Source organism: Girardinichthys multiradiatus, chromosome 18 (genome assembly GCF_021462225.1).
Source record: "Girardinichthys multiradiatus isolate DD_20200921_A chromosome 18, DD_fGirMul_XY1, whole genome shotgun sequence".
In the NCBI taxonomy this organism is placed as follows: Eukaryota; Metazoa; Chordata; class Actinopteri; order Cyprinodontiformes; family Goodeidae; genus Girardinichthys; species Girardinichthys multiradiatus.
In genome coordinates, this window is record NC_061810.1 from 48,039,509 (window position 1) to 48,064,174 (window position 24,666).

Below are 24,666 nucleotides of genomic sequence, written 5' to 3' on the forward strand. Positions count from 1 at the left end.
TACGCTGTAATGTGAGGGAAATGTCATGAGTCAGAGATGAAGTGAGACACGGCTGCAAAGTAAAACACATCTGCTCCGGGGTAAATACAGACTAAAATGGTCAAATCGCAATGTGAACATTAAGCAATTTCTGATCATGTTGGTTCGAAAAAAGTTTCACCTGGTTCATTTCCAAGATGAATAAATGGTATAGCGATTTTCCAGCTGTACCGACCACTCAAAGCACTGTACACTAGAGCCACACTCACCCAATCACACTCAAAAATGTGCACACATTCATACATCGATACGCAGATTGGTAGACAACTTGAAGTTATAAGCTGGAATAGAACCCACAACTTTCGGATTTCAAGACGACTACTTTTCCCACTAAGTTACTGTCACCTCTGGTGACAAGCGACTGATTGTGAAAGCAGAGAACACAACTGTTTTATGACTCGAAACACCCTTCTGACAAATACAAGAGAAGGAAATAGATGGAGCAAAGGTTTTATGAACTAGTGGTGAGTATGAAATATCTTATTTAACATTTATATCCAGTAGATACGTTAACTTGAATACTCAAACTCACAGGTTGTCCGTTGACGGGTAGGAAGTGATGTTTAGTCGAGATCAGGGGTGAGTTATGAGAGGATTGTTTCACATTTTTAGGTTTATTAAAAATGTTAACTGATTCAGCAGAGGTACTGTAACACAGAAGTAGCCAATTAATGTCGTTTTTAATATTGTTTTTGAAAACAAAACTCAAAAACTGAGAAATACCATAAAGTTCAGGCATGAAGAAAATATTTCATATGAATCAATTAGAAACAATATAATGCAGGCTAAAAACTGTACTTTCAAATTTGTTGAAGTGACAGAAGATGATGTTAAAAATGTTGTTAGAAAGTAAAGATAAACCTTCTGGTATTGTCAACACTGAAATGAAATTGTTAAAGTTGGTGGTAGATTTAATCTCACTGCTTGTTTCTCATATAATCAATACAAGTTTAAGGAAAAGCATCTTTCCATCACAACGGAACATACCAACAATTATCCCTTTGAATCATAACAATAAAGAACCACCAATCAATAAGCTTGTTACCTGCATTAAGTAAAATGATAGAAAAAGCAGTGTATGATTAAATACAGGAATGTTTTGCAGATTATGAATTGAATACAGTTAATCAACATGCATATAAAATGGGTTATGCACAATTATGGCACATACTTAGATTACTGATCATCGGTAAGAGAAAATTCATAAGAAGAAGCTGGTTGGCACAATATTTTTAGATTTAAGTGTGACTTTTGATGATAAAAGTCTTTTAAAAAAGTTTAATTATTATGAATTTCAGTCATCGGCCTTAAGGTAGACAGAGAGTTAATAATCGAGAGTATAAAGTTTATTTTAATGGTAGTTATTCTGAGGCTGGACGGATGAATTGTAGAGTGCCCTAGGACAGTTCTTTGGGACCTCTTTTGTTTTCTATTCTATTCTATTCTATTCTATATGGTAGCGTTGTCGTTCTGAACTACGGCCAATAAAGATGAAGCGTATCTATGTATACACACACAAATAAACTTTTTCTGCATTTTTTTGATCAGATTGTGTTAATTCTGAGTAAAACAAATCATTACACAATGCCAAGCAAAACAGACATAAGACCCAAACAGATGTGCTGAAAGCAGAGGGTTGTAGGTTAAAGGAGCACAAAAAGAGAGATGAAACTGAATATAATATAACTCTGGAAAACCAGAAAGGGGTTTATTTTTTCCTTATTAAAACTCTGAGACTCGGGTTCAGGACAGTTTGCAGCTCCCTGCTGTGTTCAGTCACACCTGTCTCAACATAAAGTAAAGGTGCTGCAGTTTGTCAAAGCAAAGGTAATCTGGGCCAGATTGTATGCAAAAGCTAGCACACAATGCAGGAAGTGTATAAAGACAGAGTGTAGAAAGGTCACTGAAGCTAACAGCTGGTGGCTGACTTCTGATATCTTCTGCATCAGTTATCTAACGTCTTCAAAGAGGCACAACCTCCAGGCTGACTGGTGTGATAGGTCTCTGCTTACACTTGATTCAGTAAAAAAGCTGCTTCCATCTGCTGTATATGATAGGGATGTCATCTTGAGAGGAAGTACTTTGTTCAGCTTCCACATGTATACCTTCACTTCTTGATGAAAAAGAAAACAGTTAAAAACAGCTAAAAAGACTGCAGCGAGCACAGAGCTGAGTTGGCAATTGGAAAACAGGAGGCTAAAATCAGCAGTGCTCCTGCCAAACTGTTTGCTAATTCACCATGTAAAAAACTTTTCTTATAGGTACAAACATAAAGAAGGTGAATCATCAAGTCCTGTTATAAATTTGACATTTGTGTGTCACGTTTGATGTACCGTGTAGTGGAGATGAAGGTTTAATGCTCTATGTCTCCCTCAAGTGGTCAAACAATATTTAGTTGGACTAATTTGAAAGTAGGTCAGATGCAGGCACTTCAAGCTTGTCTAAAAAGCAGACAACCAAGCTCCCACTAACAACAAGTTTCTCCACATCAAAGACTTAAAGGTTTGGGGATTGGAACATTTTTTTTTACAAATAATGTTTAAGATTACAAACAATCTGCTTCCAAGCTGTGTCCAAAGGTTGTTTCAAATGATACCAAAATGTGTTTCAATTTGGAGATCGGTTTGTTTACGTATAAAACCCAAAAGTAGACATAATAATAAAAAATATAGGTCTTCTTTTGTTACATGAGTTCATTTGTGGAATTACCTTAATGATGATGGTGGGCAACATGGAAATAACATTTTAGCACCATATTATCTTGTGGAATAAATTAGAATAACAATGAATGGTCATGATAAATATTAAAAACATTACCAGAACCATTTTGACCCAGATTTCTTTGACTGTACACAGTTGAAGCCTCCAAAAAATTATCTGACCTTAACAATAGAGACATCATCACACAAGATGCTTCACTGCAGCAGTTCCCTTCAGCTGTTGAACTCTAAAAATTAGCTTGCTAGCAGGATGATTTAAAGTGCATCTGACATCGGATTTTTATGATAAATCCAATGACATTAATGATAAGGGAACATTGTTAAAATATTTTAAAACGTAATTTCATGCTGCTGAAATGAACAATTGCTGAGATATATAGTCATAAATTTCACTAAAAAGGCACTTCCAGACTACTTCCCCACAATTTATTTTATGACAACACAGACAGTTGCGAAGAATTTGATGTTTGTTTAGGTATAATTCAGTCACTGTCAGAGAGAGACGAAGCAGAGTCAGAGGAAAAAAGTCTGCTGTCATCAGATGGCACAAATTTAGGGCGCAGCTCCTTATATGTTGGAGCCACTAGAAGAGCAGACAGCGCCACCTGGCACTGCCAGGCTGGCAGTGAAATGACCGGTGGCGGATTAGACAGCTTTTGCTGGGATGCTGCAGCTACGTCCCCTCAAAGTGTTTTGTACCACACTAATTATGTTCCCACCAGCTACAACATTTAGGAACCAAAGATAAAAACAGTGTAATAGGTAATAATAATAATAGCTGGAGATGTGAGTTTGCCAGAACGATGTCAGACTCCATAAGGTGACAACATGTTTAGCCACATGCGTCAGAGTGTTTAGCAGGACCAACATGCAAGCAGGAGTTCAGAAGCCGCATGGTAATTGGAAACATTAAAATACATCATTTACTGAAGAATATTCTGTGATATAGCCTATGTTACAAGTTCTATTCATGTTAATAACCTAAACTAATTAAAAGACATAGATTTTTGAGTAACATGAAGAAATGTTGGTTAAAATGTTTTTAATGTTATAAAAAGCAAATGCATATTTACAATCAATTTACAGAAATCAAGTGCCCAGCTATAGGATGAAATGTCTTTCCACCTGTGGACCATGTGGTGGTAGCTTTCTGTCCAATCATGATCCAGTGTACACCCTGCCTGGCTTCCAGCAGCTGTTAACACCAACAGAACAGACACTTATTATGCATGCTAATATGTTTTAATTTTCTTTTTAATTTACTTATGTTTGTCACTCATGGAATACATGATCAATAATATAATGATAAACAGAAAATATAAACTGTCATTGAGCAGTGCTTACCGTGAATCAATGAGTGTCTTTCAAATAATATCACACTGACTGTGGTCTGGATTAACCAATTTCAAAAACTCAATTTAAATTACTGATGAAAATGTTAATGATAAAATTCATTATTATAGAGTGGCTTAGGTTATCCTGAGCCATCTCTGTGGTTATGCTGCTATAGGCTTAGACTGCTGGAGGACATGATGACCACTTTCACTCTCTCTGCTGCATTCTCATACTACTCTCCAATGGGGGGTTTTCACATGACATCGCGGTCACATGACCGCACCTTAGGATCACCAACTTGGGTGGCAGCTGCAGCTTGTTTTCTTTGTTTTAGTGTAATCAATGAAGCAAAACCCTGGACCATTCTACCATAACTATGGTGAAAACTTGCTTAATTGTGGGTTATGTTGGGCGTGGTGGTCGAGACCAACGTTCAGTCTATCGTCTGCCAGGTAATAGGTAATCAGTGTGAGAAAACAAAAACACTGACTACTGTAGCTGAATCGGATTTCCAGGTGGATTTGGATGGCTTGAATCTCACTCACGCCCGAGTGTGCAGTGGACATTTTGTGACAGGTACATAAATAACGTTCATTCACATGTATTGTAATAATATTCCAGAAAGTAGTCTGCCAAGACCTTGAGCTGATCAGTTGATCCTGAGCTGGGTGGCAGCGCTCAGCGCTGTAACCTACTTCAGTAAGCTTCGCTCTCACGCCTTGATTTTTAAAACAAAGGGTTTTAAAACAATATATATATATAAAATCACAAATGCTTATATATTTGCAGTGAAAGCACAAATACAATAAATGAAATATTTATTCACGTCGGATTATATTTGGGTGTGTTTGTTGGGATCGGGTCGGGCTTATAGCCGCCGACCCGGGTCTGGTTGGGCTGGATTTTCTGAGCTCGATCTATACTTAACCCCCAGCTACAGCAACACCAGTACACACATGCAACATTTTTTCTCATGCATAAAATGATAAAATCGGGGACATTTCCGGAGACAATGTAAGACCCTAAAAACGGGGACTGAAATCGGCTGTAACGACTCTAGATACTAATCCATGGGCCAAAAAGCATGCAATGTTGCAATGTTGTAAATGTTGTGTTATTTGCTGTTATTTCAACTTTTAACTCTATGTTCTCTCTCGGTTTTTCCCTTCAAAGAAGCGACACCTGGCCTGGCTCTGTGTTTAGCTGTGGCACCTTCTTAGAGGGGGACATCGGCTGAGCTGCTGCTTCCAAAAAACGTATTGCTCACCTTCTACAGATGATCCATTATTCAGAGTTCATCTGCTTGGCCGTCTTACTCTCCTAGATGAAGCCTCTAAAGTAGCTACAACCATTAATGTTTTACTTATCTTTCCCATAGAAAGTACTCCTGGATCAGTGCTTCTGTGTCTTTTTGTGTCTCTGCTCTGTTCTCTCAAACCCCCAGTTGGTTGTGGCAGATGACCGCTCACACTGAGCCTGGTTCTGGTTCTGCTGGAGGTTTCTTCCTGTTAAAAGGGAGTTTTTCCATCGGGATAGGAGGGGAACAAAGCGCGCTGATGTCTTTTGCTGGCAAAAATACATAAATTCAACTGGATCCAAGAAAGCCATACAATTATCGATCATATGCAAAGATAAGTACGGATGAAATACTGTCTGTGTATCCGGTATTTTCATTCATGAATGGGGATAATTAAGGTACAAGCATTGCTTGACTGTCTCTCCGAGCCCCCGCAGACGCAAACGGTGTTCGAGAGAAACCCCGACAAAGACGCGGTCTCCCAGCCTGGAAGGAAGACAGCAGAGACCGCAGCGGACAGGACGAGCCGCCCAGCTCTCCAGAGCTAACCCTTTTGTTCACAGAGCGAACGCAACTTCGACCCCCGAGGTTAGCTGAAAGCTAACCGCTTGTTGACTGTGGACGTTTCTTCAAGCTTCGCCCCTTGGACGTTTCCTCTCCACAGTTCATGAGGTTAGGTTTGGGCAGATTAACAGTTAGGATGAAATAATATGAACGTTTTCATCCTATGAAGTTTTGTTTTTGTGAAACTCGGCTATCTTAGTGCTAGTAGGCTAGCTACAGCACACGTGCCGGTTTGTGTTCTTTGTATGTTTTTAAAGTTAAGACAAACTTTATTTAAAGGGTGATTTTAACCAGAACATCGCTCATAACGCGCCGTCCGCGCTTATGCATTTTAACCCCTTTATTAACCCTGGTATTTTAAAGGTATGTGTTGATTCTGGTGCTAAGCTCTCCGCTTCTTTGTTAGCTTAACTGCTAACCGGTAAGAACAAGTGCTTGCTACTAAAGAGTATTCAACAGAAAGGTTGTTGGTTTTCAAGCTAGTGAATAATAGTCCCTAAACATCATTTACTAAATTTGATAACTGAGTAAACACCATTAAGACCCATTTCTCCAGAAAGATTTGGCTCTTTTCCAAAGTACTCCATTAATAATATTTTTTCGAATATTATTTCAATAACTAAAGGCTGCTAATTAGACACCGTTGAGAAATGGTCATCCAGAAGGTTGGTTTTATTCAGCAGATCATTATTTAAAACATTATTTTATTAAAATAACATTTGATCTGATCTTACATTGTGAATGGTTGTCTAAACATTTGCTGATTATTGTCTAAGTTGGTTCCAAGACTAACTTAACTTAATTTCCAGATTCTTCAAGATAATCCTTGGTTCTCAAACATAAACATTGCATGGTAATGTTGCATCACTCTTTTGGTCATGATTTTCAATCATCTTTAATCAACTTGTTTATATTGTACATAGTCCATTAGTCTTCATTATTCTTTAATTCTGCTTGATAGTTTAGTTGGATTGTTTAAGCAAAGTAAAGAGTTTGTTGATTGAAATATGTTTGACTTGAGTTGACTTATTTTTGTTAATAAATTCTTGTATTTTAAGAAATTGTGTGAATTCATTCAATATATGTGCAGAGTTTATGCTGTTCAATAATGTCAGAGCTCGTCTCACACCTTTCTATTTTGTCCTAATACCATCACCTTATTGGGCTGGTATTCACAGGACAATCCTTAACAGACCCAAATATTATTTGATAAAATATAAAAATATTAATATTAAATATTAAATAATATTCTCAGATTCATAATTACAACACCAACTAAATGATCCAATAAATAGATCAGGCAGAAGAGTTATTGGCTGTAGCCCTATCGGCAAGATCTGGCTGACGGCACCTGAAGTTCTGGCATTTGTCTCACAGTGGGTCCTGCATGGAGCTAAAAAACAAAATGTTTTTGCGTTACAAATAAATAACATGACCACAGTGCATGGATGGCCGAGCTCCTCACCCTATCTCCTCTCACTCGTGAACGAGATACTTGAACTCATGGCAGGAGCTCCCCTCCAACCTAAAGAGGGGAAGCCACGCTTTTCCGGTCGAGAACCATGGCTTTCATGTTCATCAAACCAATCTTTCACCAGTCTTGCTGTGTGTATCGGTGCATTGTCATCCTGATACACGGCACCGCCTTCAGGATACAATGTTTGAACCATTGCAAGTCCTGCACAGTGGTCAGAGGGATTTTAAGCCATTCTTCTTGCAGGATAGTGGCCAGGTCACTACGTGATACTGGTGGAGGAAAACGTTTCCTGACTCGCTCCTCCAAAACACCCCAAAGTGGCTCAATAATATTTATATCTGGTGACTGTGCAGGCCATGGGAGATGTTCAACTTCACTTTCATGTCCATCAAACCAATCTTTCACCAGTCTCGATGTGTGTATTGGTGCATTGTCATCCTGATACACGGCACCGCCTTCAGGATACAATGTTTGAACCATTGGATGCACATGGTCCTCAAGAATGGTTCGGTAGTCCTTGGCAGTGACGCGCCCATTTAGCACAAGTATTGGGCCAAGGGAATGCCATGATATGGCAGCCCAAACCATCACTGATCCACCCCCATGCTTCACTCTGGGCATGCAACAGTCTGGGTGGTACGCTTCTTTGGGGCTTCTCCACACCGTAACTCTCCCGGATGTGGGGAAAACAGTAAAGGTGGACTCATCAGAGAACAATACATGTTTCACATTGTCCACAGCCCAAGATTTGCGCTCCTTGCACCATTAAAACCGATGTTTGGCATTGACATGAGTGACCAAAGGTTTGGTTACAGCAGCCCGGCCGTGTATATTGACCCTGTGGAGCTCCCGACAGACAGTTCTGGTGGAAACAGGAGAGTTGAGGTGCACATTTAATTCTGCCGTGATTTGGGCAGCCGTGGTTTTATGTTTTTTGGATACAATTCGGATTAGCACCAGAACATCCCATTCAGACAGCTTCCTCTTGCGTCCACAGTTAATCCTGTTGGATGTGGTTCGTCCTTCTTGGTGGTATGCTGACATTACCCTGGATACCGTGGCTCTTGATACATCACAAAGACTTGCTGTCTTGGTCACAGATGCACCAGCAAGACGTGCACCAACAATTTGTCCTCTTTTGAACTCTGGTATGTCACCCATAATGTTGTGTGCATTTCAATATTTGGAGCAAAACTGTGCTCTTACCCTGCTAATTGAACTTTCACACTCTGCTCTTACTGGTGCAATGTGCAATCAATGAAGACTGGCTACCAGGCTGGTCCTATTTAGCTATGAAACCTCCCACACTAAAATGACAGGTGTTTCAGTTTCATTGTCCAACCACTGTATGCCCATAACAGGGCTTTGTCCAGAACCTAAAAACAGCACAATACATACTCCACATGAACAATATTCAAGGTGGCAAGAACAAGGTTCTTTCATGCCAGGATACTTCATTCACAAAAACTGAAATGCAAACTCTTGGGAAGTCCTCATAGGTCCATAATGGTGGTCAAACACAAATGATGGACAATAATTCTCAGCCCATTACTATTAGATTCATAGACACACAGGGTGTAAATATTATCACAGCTCCAAAAGACCCCATGCTACATGCATGGATAAAACACGATCATTTAAAATAGTAGTAAAAGGTGGGGTTCATGGCTCTAGCGGTAGAGCATGCGACATATGTACGGAGGCCTCAGTCCTCGACATAAATGTCCCAGGACCGAGTCCTAACCCAGCGAGACCCTTCCTGCACATCTTCCCCTTCCCCCTACTGCATTTCAAGACTTTCCACTTTAATATAAAAGCCTCTAGTGCCATCCATCCATCTTCTATACCATTTTCTTTTGTACAGGTCGCAGGGGAGCTGGTTCCTATCTGCAGCGGTCCACGGGTTAACACAGGGGGCTAACATGCGGACAGGACCACAGAGACCTTCGGTAAAACCCCTGGTGGCGGGCATTGTGTAAAAAGAAGCCCTGTTGATCTTCTGTGAATACTTCTTTCTGGGGGAACCTCTGGCTCAGATTCCTTTTCTGCAGAAGCTTAGAAAGAACGGTTTAAGACTTGTCGAAACGAGTGTAGACCACTCTGAATCCATGGATTCGGTGAAGTAGTAGTCTTACTCGGGAGCCAATTACAAAGACATTCAGATGATTCTCGCACCCTGCCTTCCAAACGGGTCAGTTGTGCTGGCACAGGTCAATGAGGAACAGGCATGGCTGGGAGAAGTGTTTAGTTGTGTGCATTTCAATATTTTGAGCAAAACTGTGCTCTTACCCTGCTAATTGTACCTTCACACTCTGCTCTTAGTGGTGCAATGTGCAATCAATGAAGACTGGCTACCAGGCTGGTCCAATTTAGCCATGAAACCTCCCACACTAAAATGACAGGTGTTTCAGTTTCATTGTCCAACCCCTGTATATATATATATATATATATATATAAATATATAAATATATACAGTACAGACCAAAAGGTTTGGACACACCTCATTCAAAGAGTTTTCTTTATTTTCATGACTATGAATATCGTAGCTTCACACTGAAGGCATCAACACTATGAATTAACACATGTGGAATTATATAATGAACAAAAAAGTGTGAAACAACTGAAAATATGTCTTATATTCTAGGTTCTTCAAAGTAGCCACCTTTTGCTTTGATTACTGCTCCACACCCTCTTGGTATTCTGTTGATGAGCTTCAAGAGGTAGTCACCTGAAATGGTTTTCCAACAGTCTTGAAGGAGTTCCCAGAGATGCTTAGCACTTGTTGGCCCTTTTGCCTTCACTCTGCGGTCCAGCTCACCCCAAACCATCTCGATTGGGTTCAGGTCCGGTGACTGTGGAGGCCAGGTCATCTAGCGAAGCACCCCATCACTCTCCATCTTGGTCAAATAGCCCTTACACAGCCTGGAGGTGTGTTTGGGGTCATTGTCCTGTTGAAAAATAAATGATGGTCCAACTAAACACAAACTGGATGGAATAGCATGCCGCTGCAAGATGCTGTGGTAGCCATGCTGGTTCAGTATGCCTTCAATTTTGAATAAATCCCCAAAAGTGTCACCAGCAAAGCACTCCCACACGATCACACCTCCTCCTCCATGCTTCACGGTGGGAACCAGGCATGTAGAGTCCATCCGTTCACCTCTTCTGCGCCGCACAAAGACACGGTGGTTGGAACCAAAGATCTCAAACTTGGACTCATTGGACCAAAGTACAGATTTCCACTGGTCTAATGTCCATTCCTTGTGTTCTTTAGCCCAAACAAGTCTCTTCTGCTTGTTGCCTGTCCTCAGCAGTGGTTTCCTAGCAGCTATTTTACCATGAAGGCCTGCTTCACACAGTCTCCTCTTAACAGTTGTTCTAGAGATGTGTCTGCTGCTAGAACTCTGTGTGGCAATGACTTGTTCTCTAATCTGAGCCGCTGTTAACCTGCGATTTCTGAGGCTGGTGACTCGGATGAACTTATCGTCCGCAGCAGAGGTGACTCTTGGTCTTCCTTTCCTGGGGCGGTCCTCATGTGCGGCAGTTTCTTTGTAGCGCTTGATGGTTTTTGCGACTGCACTTGGGGACACTTTCAAAGTTTTTCCAATTGTTCGGACTGACTGACCTTGATTTCTTACAGTAATGATGGCCACTCGTTTTTCTTTACTTAGCTGCTTTTTTCTTGCCATAATACAAATTCTAACAGTCTATTCAGTAGGACTATCAGCTGTGTACTGTATCCACCTCCTGCACAACACAACTGATGGCCCCAACCCCATTTATAAGGCTTGAAATCCCACTTATTAAACCTGACAGGGCACACCTGTGAAGTGAAAACCATTTCAGGTGACTACCTCTTGAAGCTCATCAACAGAATACCAAGAGTGTGTGGAGCAGTAATCAAAGTAAAAGGTGGCTACTTTGAAGAAACTAGAATATAAGACATATTTTCAGTTGTTTCACACTTTTTTGTTCAGTATATAATTCCACATGTGTTAATTCATAGTTTTGATGCCTTCAATGTGAAGCTAAAATATTCATAGTCATGAAAATAAAGAAAACTCTTCGAGTGGTTGTTGGTGCCAGACGGGCTGGTCTGAGTATTTCAGAAACTGCTGATCTACTGGGATTTTCACGCACTACCATCTCTAGGGTTGACGGAGAATGGTCTGAAAAAGAGAAAATATCCAGTGAGCGGCAGTTCTGTGGGCGCAAATGCCTTGCTATTGCCAGAGGTCAGAGGAGAATGGCCAGACTAGTTCGAGCTGATAGAAAGGCAACAGTAACTCAAATAACCACTCGTTACAACCAAGGCATGCAGAAGAGCATCTCTGAACCCACAACTTTGAGGCAGATGGGCTACAGCAGCAGAAGACCACACCAGGTGCCACTCCTGTCAGCTAAGAACGGGAAACTGAGGCTACAATTCGCACGGGCTCACCAAAATTGGACAATAGAAGATTGGAAAAACGTCACCTGGTCTGATGAGTCTTGATTTCTCTCCTTTCTCTTGCTCTCGTGGAAAACACACGCATTTTCTCTCCCTCCCTCCCTGCTGATCCCTGCTTCTGCTTTTGTCTGTATTTTTCTCAGAGCCTCGCTTTGCATATCCTCCAAACTTGTAAATTATGGATCTGGTCAGCTGGACTCTCAACGTAATTGGTCAAATTTTATGTTTTTTTTTCCTACGGGAAGACAGGGTAAAGGAGACCCTCTTATCCAGGCGGGACGTTCTTCTCTGGAAACACAATGGATTCTTGGCAGCAGTGGAAGATTGTGTTCCTGACTACAATGTCGGTCGAGGACGTAGAAAATGTGTACATATTTGAGAGCATTTACTCAAATTTAGAGATGTTTGACTCTCTCAGATTCATTTTATACATTGTTTTCTTGCTGATATTACATCCAACAGCCTTAATTATACAATAATGAAAAATAGGAAAATGCCCCTTGAGAATTAGCAAAAATTTTATCAATTGTCGGTTTATGGATGAGGGGGGAAAAACACCGGAATACAAAGTATTTAAAAAAATCACATGAAAATTATTTGAATTCTTTATAAGGAGGTTTATATTAAAATCTCCTTAAATATAACAGTTTATGGTTCTTATTAAAACATTCTAGGTAGATGGACAAATATCAATAAATTATCTTACAAATTAATCAGGAGGTGGCTACACTGTTGCAGAGTTGGTAGGACTCCTGGGTTCGACTCTCAGCCAGGGGTCTTTCTGCATGGAGTTTGCACGTTCTCCCCGTGCATGCGTGGGTTCTCACCGGGTACTCTGGCTTCCTCCCACAGTTCAAAAACATGATTGTTAGGTTTATTGGTCTCTAAATTGCCCTTAGGTGTGAATAGGTGTGTGCATGGTTGTATGTCCTATGTGCTTATGTGTTGCCCTGAGATGGACTGACGACCTGTCCAGGGTGTACCCTGCCTCTCATCCATAGACTGCTGGAGATAGACAGCAGCTTCCCTGTGACCCACTTTGGAAGAAGCAGTATAGAAGATGAATAAATGAATCAGGAGGGCAAGATACAATCCCAACAATAATATTCTGATGATTGATTGAACCAACGCGTTCAATGAAAACAGTTTCAACCCCAACAACTGAGTCAAGAACAAGGTCATGCCTTGATCTGAATTCATAATCATGTTGAATAAAACGTAATAAACAACCTACCGGTTGACTTTCTCTTACATAATGAACTGAGTTACACTTTGGTACTTTATATATCTCTCTGGAAATATCAGTAAGCCATGTTTCAAGTAAAGCAGTTACAGAAACTCATTGATCAAGTGAGGATACGTAATGAATAAATTTGTCATACTTGCTATGGGGGGATTCTTATATTTAAATGAAATGTGGAGAATATATTTAGATGTAACGTTTCACATAGGTGATCATAATGGAATTCATCACATTATAAAAAAAAAAAATTTAAACAATGTGAATCAAAATTAGAATCCTATATAGCAAAATTACAATAATCGTTCAAAAAGATTAAAAACATTTTTTTAGAAGGATTTTATGTGTAACTTAGTTATCTGTGGACATGAACTTTAACCCAGCAACATAAATGCACTGGATAGATTACAAGTCTTTGACACTATTTCCATGAGTTTTTTTGTAGAATCTGACTCAGAAAATTAATTTGTCCTATCTCAAGTAAGCGACGTCACCTCTCTGTCGAGCTGCCTTCATTTCTGGGAGAAGTTGCTTTCTTCTTTGTCGGATGACTTCTTAGTTTGAAAGTCTTCATAAATGAAGATGCCTTTACCCTTTAAGCTCTTTGCTCTGTCGAGAACAGCGAGCTTCAGTTTCAGTTTGTCCAACAGAACTAGAGCCCTGGTCCTAGAGGTTTACCTTACTTCTTCACTCTAACTGCCGTCTGTTCATAGATCACCTGATGCCGTCCTAAAGTTCCTCAGTGAATTTTAATAAGTAAAGGGTAGTCAGTGAAGAGCCCTCTGCTGGTCTGTAGATTTGTTGTCCTGAGATGTTTTAAGGCTGGAATCAACCAGATGCTGGAATTGAGCCATTTTTCTACTGAGAACATTTCTTTTTAACTCTTGGCTGGGTCAGTAGTTAAATAGAGGTACTTTCACTGATTTTGTCATCCACTTGGTGCTATTGCAAAAGTACAGTGATGGTTTTTATACCTTTTGTTAAATGGGATTTTGTCCAGGTGATCACCTAATTGGTACATCATGTGTAGACAACGGGGGACTTGTGTTGGAAAGAATGAATTTAATGCCTCTCATACACATAGAGATGCTGATTTTTGGAGAAATTGCTGAGGTGTCTTCATGTTTTTCAGGGCCAACTACTACAACTTTGTGGCTTTATATGTGATCTGCTTCGCACCTCACATAATTAAATCAAACAACTCGCCTCTAGATTGTCTATTCTACCTGTGGACTTTCCTCCTATCTCTGCAAATCTTTGCTACTTACTTTTACTCTACTGACCTGCTTAATTGCTGCTTAGAAAGCTCTCATCACTATGTGGCATGACTTCCCAGCTTTATGTCTGGACTTAAAAAAACAAACTCAAATGAAACTCTTTAATTAGGATGCATACATGTTCCTACAAATGTCAAATGTTTGTTAAAATAAGCTTCTTTATTTTTTTGCTTCTGTGATGACAGCACTGTTCACCTGCAGTGAATGTTTATCACAGATCCACCTGTCCATACATTTCTGTATCCACTATCTCCTCTCCTTTCATCTACTAGTCGGCATGGTATCTGTATTCATGCATTCCTGGCTCTTTCGGTGCCAGAGCCACTATCTGTTTGATCTCTACTGTTGCACCCGAGGGTCCCTGAACTCAACTCTTTGTTGTCTGACTCTTCTAAGTGGGATCACCGTCCCTCCACAAAGCCTCACTCTGTAGGTGTGGACAACATGTTGGATCTATTATTTAAACACCTCTACAAAGCAGCAGAGTGGCTGTAAATAATGAGCGTGCAGCTCATGGACAGGTGGAAGGCTGATGGATATACTGTCACTACCAAAGCATCCAGCACATCTCCTTTTGCAGTTCCTTGGTAAACAGCACTGAGCAGGGTTTCATTTCAGCTCAGTTGTGTGACAAACAAAATTAAAGGACATTATATTTATGCAGCATTAATAAGCTTCCCCTGTAAAGAGAAATATTTTACATATGTGCTAACTTGCAACTATTAGTAAAAGATCAGTTTGATCAGCTGAGGCTGCATCAAAGGCTTGGAGGCTGTATTGTTTCCATGTTTCAAAGACGTTAGCAGTAAAAGTGCCTACCTTAATATAAATGAATCACTTACTGCCATCATTACATTAAACGAACCAATGCAGAAAACCGGGCTGTGAGTTTGATTGGGTGAATGTGGCTCTACTGTAAAGTGCTTTGAATGGTCGGTATGACTGGAAAGGTGCTGTAGGAGTTCAGTCCATTTACCAGTTAGTTTGTTAAGGTAAAATAAAAACACATCCACACACATTCTTACTGATTGCATATTCCCATTATTGCATATCTCTACATTCTGCCTGTGTTTATTTTAGCTATTGGTTTTGGATGGAAACTGTTGTTAAATCTACTAGTCCTTGCTTTACCTGATCTGTAGCGTCTGCCTGACAGTAACAGCTCAAACCGAGCGTGACCCGGCTAAGAAGTGTCCTTCATGATGTTCTTGGCTTTTTGAAGACAGAGCGAAGTTCTTCCAGTGTGGGGAGAGGCCAGCAAACATACATATTCACACTGACCTGTGACATCACTGCATCGTTTTATTAGTTTAAGTTTTATTCTTATTTTTTTTCCAGATTCCAGTTTGTTCATGTAAATGATAAATCATCTTTAAACTCCAGGGTTAATTGTGGAGTACCACAGGGTTCAGTACTTAGACCAATTCTCTTTACTATATATATGCTTCCAATAGGTCAAATTATCAGGCAGCATAGGATAAATTTTCACTGTTACGCTGATGATACTCAGCTTTACTTATCCATAAATCCTGATGAACCCAACCAGTTAGCTAGACAACAAGCATGTCTTGAAGACATAAAAACTTGGATGACTTTAAATTTTTTGCTTCTAAATTCAGACAAGACAGAAGTTGTCGTCTTTGGACCGGAGTCTTTAAAAAAGAAACTGCTTAGTCAATCACTTAATCTGGATGGCATTAAATTGACCTCCGATAATAAAGTAAAAAACCTTGGTGTTATTTTTGACCAGGACATGTCATTTAAATCCTATATTAAACAGGTTTCTAGGATTTCCTTCTTTCAACTCTGGAACATTGCCAAAATTAGAGATATCCTGTCCAGGAGTGACACTGAAAAACTAGTCCATGCATTTGTTACTTCAAGGCTGGACTATTGTAATTCTTTACTATCAGGATGTCCACAAAATGCAGTTAAAAACCTTCAGCTGATTCAAAATGCTGCAGCAAGAGTTCTGATGAAAATTAAAAAGAGAGATCATATTTCTCCTATTTTAGCTTCCCTTCATTGGCTCCCTGTTAAATCCAGAATAGAATTTAAAATTATCCTCCTCACATATAAAGCCCTTAATGATCTAGCTCCATCATACATCAGAGATCTGATTGTTCCATATGTTCCTAACAGAGCACTTTGTTCTCAGACTGCAGGTTTACTGGTGGTTCCTAGAGTTTCTAGAAGTAGAATGGGAGGCAGATCCTTTAGTTATCAGGCTCCTCTCCTGTGGAACCAGCTCCCGGTTTTAGTCCATGAGGCAGACACCCTGTCTACTTTTAAGACTAGGCTTAAAACTTTCCTTTTTGATAAAGCTTATAGTTAGAGTGGCTTAGCTTATCCTGAGCTATCTTCCTTATTTTTTTACCTCCGTCTTCTTCCCTCCCTGTTGGTTGGAGTAAGGGGGAGTCAGGTTTAGCCTAAACCGGCTCAGTTATGGTTGAGGTGCAAACACACCCTCCATTTCTGCTACCTGTATGACCCCTTCTCTTTTCCAATGGTTATAATCAGTCTGACAGAGGGAGGTATCCAAATCGTTGTGGTTTGTAGTATAACAATGGCCATCATTGGGCTCTAGATGGACAAACTGTCTACTTTTAAGGCTAGGCTTAAAACGTTCCTTTTTGATAAAGCTTATAGTTAGAGTGGCTTAGTTTATCCTGAGCTATCTCTGTAGTTATGCTGCTATAGGCTTAGGCTGCTGGAGGACATAATGACCACTTTCACCCGCTTTGCTACATTCTCACACTACTCTCCAATTTTGTATTATTTGCTGTTATTTCAGCTTTTAACTTTGTTCTCTCTTTTCTCATCGTAGAAGGTACACCTGGCCTGACTCTGTGTCTACTTGTGACACCTTTCTGGAGAGGGAAATCGTCCGAGCTTCTGCTGGCAACAACTTAATGCTGACCCTCTACCGATGACCCACTTGGCCCTGTCTTTCAGTGTTTAACCCTTTCTCTCTCCTAGACATGGCAATTGACTGAGCTTCTACTGTGACTAATTATATGTGCTCTCTTTCAGACTCTAACCTTGAAAACTGGATCAAAGTTTATCTGTTCTTTCTTTCTAGGTGAAACGACTAAAGGAGCTACATCCATTAATATTTACTTTTCCTTCCCCTAGAAAGGACTCCTGGATCAGTGCTTCTTTGTTCTCTTTGTGTCTCTGCTCTGTTCTCTCAAACCCCCAGTCGGTCGTGGCAGATGGCTCTGCTGGTAGTTTCTTCCTGTTAAAAGGGAGTTTTTCCTCTCCACTGTCGCTACATGCATGCTCAGTATGAGGGAGGAGGAGTGAATGCTGCAAGTCACTGACTGGATGCAATCTGCTGGGTTTCCTTAGACAGAAAAACCTTTTATCCAATTTGAATAAAAAACTAACTCTGACTGCACTGTTCAATTGTTAGGATTAATTGGAATGTATGAACCTGACTGTTGTGAGACAACAAGTGTTGTGAATTGGCGCTATATAAATAAACTGAATTGAATTTTTTTAAATACATTTTTTCCTGACTTTTACTAGTTTTCCTTATTCTTTTCATTTTTACTCAGTTGTTTAGTTGAATGTTACTATTCCAGAAAAAGAGTTTGTTGACTGAAGAGTTTTAACTGTAAGTTGAATTATTTTGGAGAGAAATTGTTTGTATATATTCTGTTTATGTGTTCAGGGCTTTCTGTCTGAGAACACCAGTGCTTGAATTCACTCCATCTATAATCTATCTATAATATAAGTTCTATAATACCACACCTCACCAGGCAGGTATTCATAAAACAATAACAATGATAATAATAAGACTGAGAGCTGATTGGCTATTAATTCCTGATAATCAGGTGGTGCCCTGACCATCATTTCAATTACAAATTCCAACTTTATTAATAGTTATTCATAGGCAAACCAAACCTGTTGTAGCACAACACTTTACTTCCTTCAGAAACTCAAGAAGTACAACCATCTACAGGAGCTGCTGGTCATCTTCTACACTGCCACTGTTTATTCTGTCCTGTGTTCGTCCATCAATGTGTAGTTCAGTTTAGCTACAAAGCCAGACAGGACCAAACCGCAACAAACCATCAGGTCTAGGGTCAGGAAAAAGGCAGCTAACATCTCTGCAGACCCCACACATCCTGGACATAAACTGTTTAGACTTCATGTCTAAACCTTCAGCTCAGCCCTACAGAGCGCTCTTTGCTAAAACCAAGCACCAGAACGACACCTTTTGCCCCCAAGTTGTCTCTCTGATGAACACAATGAACATCATACAGCCTGCCTTCCAATTCTAACTCTGCATTCCCAGAACCAGAACCAAACATGGAGAAGCAGCTTTTAGTTCTTATGCTCCACTAATCTGGAATAAACTGCCAGACAACTGTAAAACCGCTGAAACCCTAAGTTGCTTTAAATCAAGATTAAAAACTTATTTGTTTAGAGTGGCCTTTGACTGGGCCATCTAAACATTATTAGTTACGTTTTCAGTCCAATTTTCCTTTCATTTTCTTATCAATCATGTTATCATTCATTTTTCATTTTTGATCTTTTTTATTGTCATCTTATCATTTTAATTATTCATTTTTATTCTCTTTAATTATTTGTGTTGGTTAACTATTTAATTACCTTTATGCCACTGCAATGCACTTTTCCTGTTAAGTCTCTTTAGCTTTTGCTTTTTATGTACAGCACTTTGAATTGTCTTGCTAGTGAAATATGCTATATAAATAAACTTGCCTTGCCTAATAAATTTCCGGGAAAGGGTCAGTGAAATAATGATTTAAGGAGTTCAAGGATTCAAGGGCACAATACTTTCAAACCTCAACCATACTAGGCAGACTGAGGCACCCTCCTGGGGGGAGACTGCGGGCAAACACATGGTGGTTGAGCTAATGCTCATTTAGATTAATGATAGACCAGCATTGGCTTCTTTTAGAGAACCGGTTTTTATGGCTCAGGTCACTTAAAAGAGCCAGCTCTTTTGGCTCGTGAACGGCTCTTAAGTTTTTGTTGCCTAAATTAATATTTGGTCCTCAATAAAGAAGAGGTTCTATCTGGGGACTCTGGGTTGCTCCTAGCAGACGTCATTGCCCATTTGGGCAACAATGTTGTTACTTATGGGAATGTGATTGGGAGAAATAGTCTCAGTGGTCAGAATCCAAGCGGTGTTGAATTAAAATCTTTAAAGCACAAAGTCGGTATAAAACCAATCCAAACTTGTGCTGCCTATTAAAAAAATGGTCCATCACCTTCCCTGTTCTACTGAAGTTGGAGCTAATGAGCAAGGTAAATCAAAGAGAGCCACTTGCCCAGCTCATAAAACCTGTTTTCAATTAAATTCACCAAACCATGTTTCCTCCTGTCTGGCTGTGAGAAAGAAGCACCACCTGATCGGCAAAAAATGACTCATTATTGGGTGGAGAGAACAGTTGCTTCTCTGAAATCTGCCACATGTCAGGAAAATCACAGTAATTAGGAAAGCAATGTTTTGAAGGCTAATACAAACACATTTTTACATTTACTTACTGGTTTAGATGCTGCTGCTAATATTTACCCAAGTCCGACAGGAGAGTAACAGAAAAAGTGTCAGGACACTTGAGATAAGAAATTTAATTTGCTGTTTTTAAATTCATTCTGCAGCGTGAACCCATAATGAGACAGATTTAGTGAACTATGCTGAACAAGGCTCGAGCAGCTCTGCAGTCAGACACAAACTTGACCTATTAGCAGTCATTTTAAATAGGCAGCTAGATTCATACAAACAGAGCAAGCTAAATCTAGATTTCAGACCAGAAGCAAGAGCAGCTGCTTTGGGAAAATGTGACCATTCGTGTTAGGGTATTCATTAAAAAGAGCACCAATGACACACCTCTGCTCCATTCTTTCCATTACCTGCTTTGTTTTCAGCACTTCAGGTAGTATTTTGTCAAAATACTATGCAAAATTATAAGAAAAAAGTTGGATGAATATTTTTTCATTTCCAATGAAAGTTCAAGTTTTTCACAGATTTATTATCAACATTTTTGCAAATTCAATTAATACACAGATTCAGGTCTTCAATAAAACTGTTTAATAATCTTAAAGTTCTTGGTGTGTTTGCATGAAGTTTTTCAGAACATTAACATAGACAGACAACTAGAACATAATGGCCACTTACAACTGAAAGCCCAAACATGATCTGAGTATCTGACACTGGTATATAAGACATCAAGTTCAGTTCTTCAAGGAAACGTTTTTGGTTCCTAAGGATCCTAACAGTGAGCTAAAGGGTGGCTTTTAGTGTCCAGTCCAAAAAATAGAGCTACTCATGCTATTCATGATGATGCTACATTAACTCTTTTTAACCCTTTAACATAAAAAAAAATGTCCAGAATGTGAAAGCAGAATTTCACAGTATTGGTTCTCAACCCTAATCCTCAGGAACCTCTGACCTGAATGTTTCAGGTGTGCACATTTAATTCAAATAAGTGCATAACCGCAGAATGCTTTCAAGATCTGCAGAAACTTACTATAGACCCATCCACCTGACAGATGAAATAGAATAAAATAGAATAGAGTACCGCTATTGTCATCATACAACTGTACAATGAGATTAAAAGCTGCCTCTTCGCAGTACGGAAAGGTCTGAGTATTAGGTAAAAAAACGTAGAATCACACAGTACAAATAGAAAATCATAATACTTAAAAAGTACATTACATGAGGTCCAAATGAGTAATATTGCATAGGTTAAAAGTATTGAAGTATGTGAGTATATTGCACAAATGAACATGAATATGTTGCAGAGTGGTTGTTAGAGGGTAGGTCCATTAGGGGGAGCTGTTGAGAGGGTAAATGTGGGGATCAGTGTATATGTGAGTTCAGAGTGGTTATGGCCCTTATAAAGAAACTATTCTTTAGCCTGCTGGTTTTTGATTGGATGCACTGGTAGTGCCTCCTGGGGGGAAACAGGTCAAACAGTTGGGGTGTGAGCTACCCTTGGTGATCTTGTGTGCTCTGCTGAGGCAGTGGGAGGTGTAGATATATATCAGCGAGGGGAGAGGGCAGCCAACGATCTTCTGTGCCGTACTGACTATCCTCTGAGGCTTTCCCTTTTTGGCTTCAGTGCAGCTGCTGTACCATACTGAGAAACAGTATGTCAGCAGGCTCTCAAAGGACGAGTGGTAGCAGATCAGAAGTGGACTGGAGCCCAGGTTGTTCTTCCTGAGAATCCTCAAAAAGTGCAGGTCACCTTATGACCGCTCTGATGTGGTCTGTCCATGAGATATCAACAGAGATGATGACACCAAGAAACCTGAAGGTGTATAACCCCTCTGAGGTTTTCCTGAGAAGATTTCTAGGAGAAAGGCTATTAGAGTGCCAGAAAGCTCTAAACTCCCGTGGAGACGTCTGCAGGTTTTAAAGGACCATGACCCAGACACGTCACAGTTCTGCCTGGAGAGACAATCAGAGTTCTAAGGAATTGGCTCCTCCTTAAGGATAAATATTTGACTTTATGGTAAAATTATGGACCTGAAAGGACCGCGTGCATCAATTAATGGGTTCAAGAAAAACATTTTTCCAACAGCCCTAAAATATAAAAAATTATAAATTTTAGTCTGTAGTGCAACTTTTTTTTAAACATTTCTTTACTTTCCTTTATCATGCCACTGCAATGTACTTTAGTATGGTCTGAGTTTGTCACTACAAAGTTGTTGGTTGAAATGTTCTTTATCCAAGCACGTGTGGGTGGGGCGACTGTTGTGGTAATGTCTCAAAGAGAGCAAAGAATCAGTTGAGTTCCTCTGCTAGCGACACACTCGGGTCTTCTGTTGACACATCTCAACCACTGTGATTAGTGTGGAGATATATTATGTGTGTGCATCATTATTATTATGTTCATAACCAGTGTGGGAAATAAAATGTATAACCTGTGTTAGTATAAGACATTATGTGGCCTGCAGAATTGTTATTACACAAACTTGGCCTTGAGTGTGATGAAGCAGAAAAATACTGAGAACTGTGGGGATGTGAAAAGATTAACTAGCTGAGTACTCCCTTCTCATATCAGTAGAAAACAGGGTGCAGGTGCAGGACAATGACTGTCTAAATATGGTAAGCCAGAAAAGTGTGTACGTGACTACATGTGAGAAAAAACTGTAAACAGGGCACTGCCCATTTTCATGTGTGTTTTAATAAAAGCAATGAGCCCAGTGAGAAGCTCAGAAGAAATCTCGGTGTGTCCTGATCACATGAGCTATCTTCTCCCTGGGCCCAGGTAATTAACTTAAATACAACGGTGTCTGAGTGTGATTTATTCTAATGTGTTGTGAATTCCTCCAGGTTACGGTGAATAAACGAACGTGCAGAAGGCCCTGGTAAAGGGGTACTTCAACATTAGTAATGTTCTGAATACCCTAAATATTAATTCAGAATTTACAGGCTGGTGCAGAGCTCTCTAAATCATGTCTCATGCCATTGCTTGAGAACCACGCCCCATAACTGAGCCACCTTCTCAGTAGATAAAATGTGGTGATTTCAAACCGGTTTGCTGATTTGTTTCTGGATTATGGCGTAAATAACATGTGGTGCACCTCTTGTCTAAGTTACAGTCCTTTAGAAATATATTTGAGTGTGCGTTCTGTTCATTCGTAGCAAGGCAATTCAGTGTTTTGTCTCAGACTAATAACGAGATCCATCAATTCAGCAGTTAGCTACCTGAGTGCATTGTTAAATAGTTTACCTTAGCCTCGAGCTTTTTAAGTTTCACAATAACAAGCCCTAATGTTTTCAATTGGAGTTCATTTTCTTTCAAAGCAGGCTTTAGTGAGTGTATGCCTTTATAATGGGGTTACACCTACCTATCGTGTATGTTGAAAGTCAGTCAGTCATTTTCTATACCGCTTCTTCCATAGTGGGTCATGGGGAAGCTGGTGTGTTTTTGGTGCCTGTATACAAACCCTCATTCAAACGGGTAAAGCCTGTGTAGTGTTGATCTGAGAATGGCATCTCATCTCTCCAGGCATGTTTGGATCGGACAGATTATACTACTGAAGACATTGATGAACTGTATGATGCAGTTTAGCTTTTATAACATTGTGTGTTGATACTGTTATTCCTACCAAAAAGGGTTACTTACCCAGACAATAAGCTCTTTAATAAAAAGAAACTTCACAGACTATGGTCTGTTTCTAAAGAGTTGATAAATGAAATGAAACACCAGGTACCATCAGGGGTGAGTAGGGACTACATGTGACGTTAACAGACTGCTGTTCAGTAATTGGCCATTGGACCAGGATAAATGAGAAGGTTTTTGCCGAGGTAGTGCAGGGAAAAGTTAATAAAACAATAACATTAATAATATTAATAAATCAATAATATTAAGGACCACAATGGCCGGAGCGGGGCAAACCCATATATAATTTTACTATTTAATCATAAATCAGCCTGAAGGCTGAAAGAAAAGACAAAGGATACATTAGCTTTCTGAAATACACGCAGGTAGGGGGCGCTGTATTTAATAACATCTTAAACGAGCTGATCACATATAAAATCATCTGTTCAGATGGACAAACATTTGCCAATAAAAACACAAAACAATACCACCATGAAACAGAGTGTTTGGTTCTAAAATGTATTGATGGTCCTTAGGAGAACCAGCATCTGCAGGAGGGAGCAGGCAGAGAACAGCTGACCGTAATCAGACCCCCTTCATCGTTTCACATGGGAGGAAGACTCTGCTGAATCCACAGAGCAGGAATATCAATTCATGTTCCGTTTTCAGTTTTAACTTTTTCCTGGCTGAATGCAGATCAGAGAGCATTCCTTCTTCATAAGCAAGTGATTTCTTCTGTAAATAGGACTTGATTTTTTTAAACCCATATAGCCTTTTGTTTGGATAGTGTTTAACCTGCTTACATGGAATTATATCTTTGCAAAATGCAGTATATGAACATGTCACATTCACCAATGAGTGGTGGATGTTCTAGTCAGTACACTTAAAACAATCATACAAAGAGAGAACTGAGTCCTAAGTCCAGGGTTTTATATCCTTGGTCCTAGGCTTTTCTCTCTGCAGAACAGTCTGCACACAGTTATGGCAGAGCCTGAAGGAGGGAGAGGGACAGCTTTATGGGCATTCTTTAAGATCCATAGATCGAGTGTCTTTTCTCGACATGTTGTGCAGGAGACATGCTGTTTCTTAAAGTTCCTTAATGTCTTTTGAGAGAAACATGATTAAAATGACCTAAAACAATGTTTGGTGCATCAGGGGAGATGGACTACCGTTTCTGTGCTACA

At 39.8% G+C, this 24,666-nt stretch overlaps 1 long non-coding RNA gene across 1 annotated transcript; it reads left to right on the forward strand.

The window, feature by feature from the left end:
* The first annotated feature begins 417 nt into the window (after window positions 1-417).
* Window positions 418-24,234, forward strand: LOC124884206. Its single transcript, XR_007042399.1, has 3 exons — window positions 418-503; window positions 574-618; window positions 24,019-24,234. It is a non-coding gene; the product is annotated as an uncharacterized LOC124884206 (long non-coding RNA).
* Window positions 24,235-24,666: the final 432 nt, after the last annotated feature.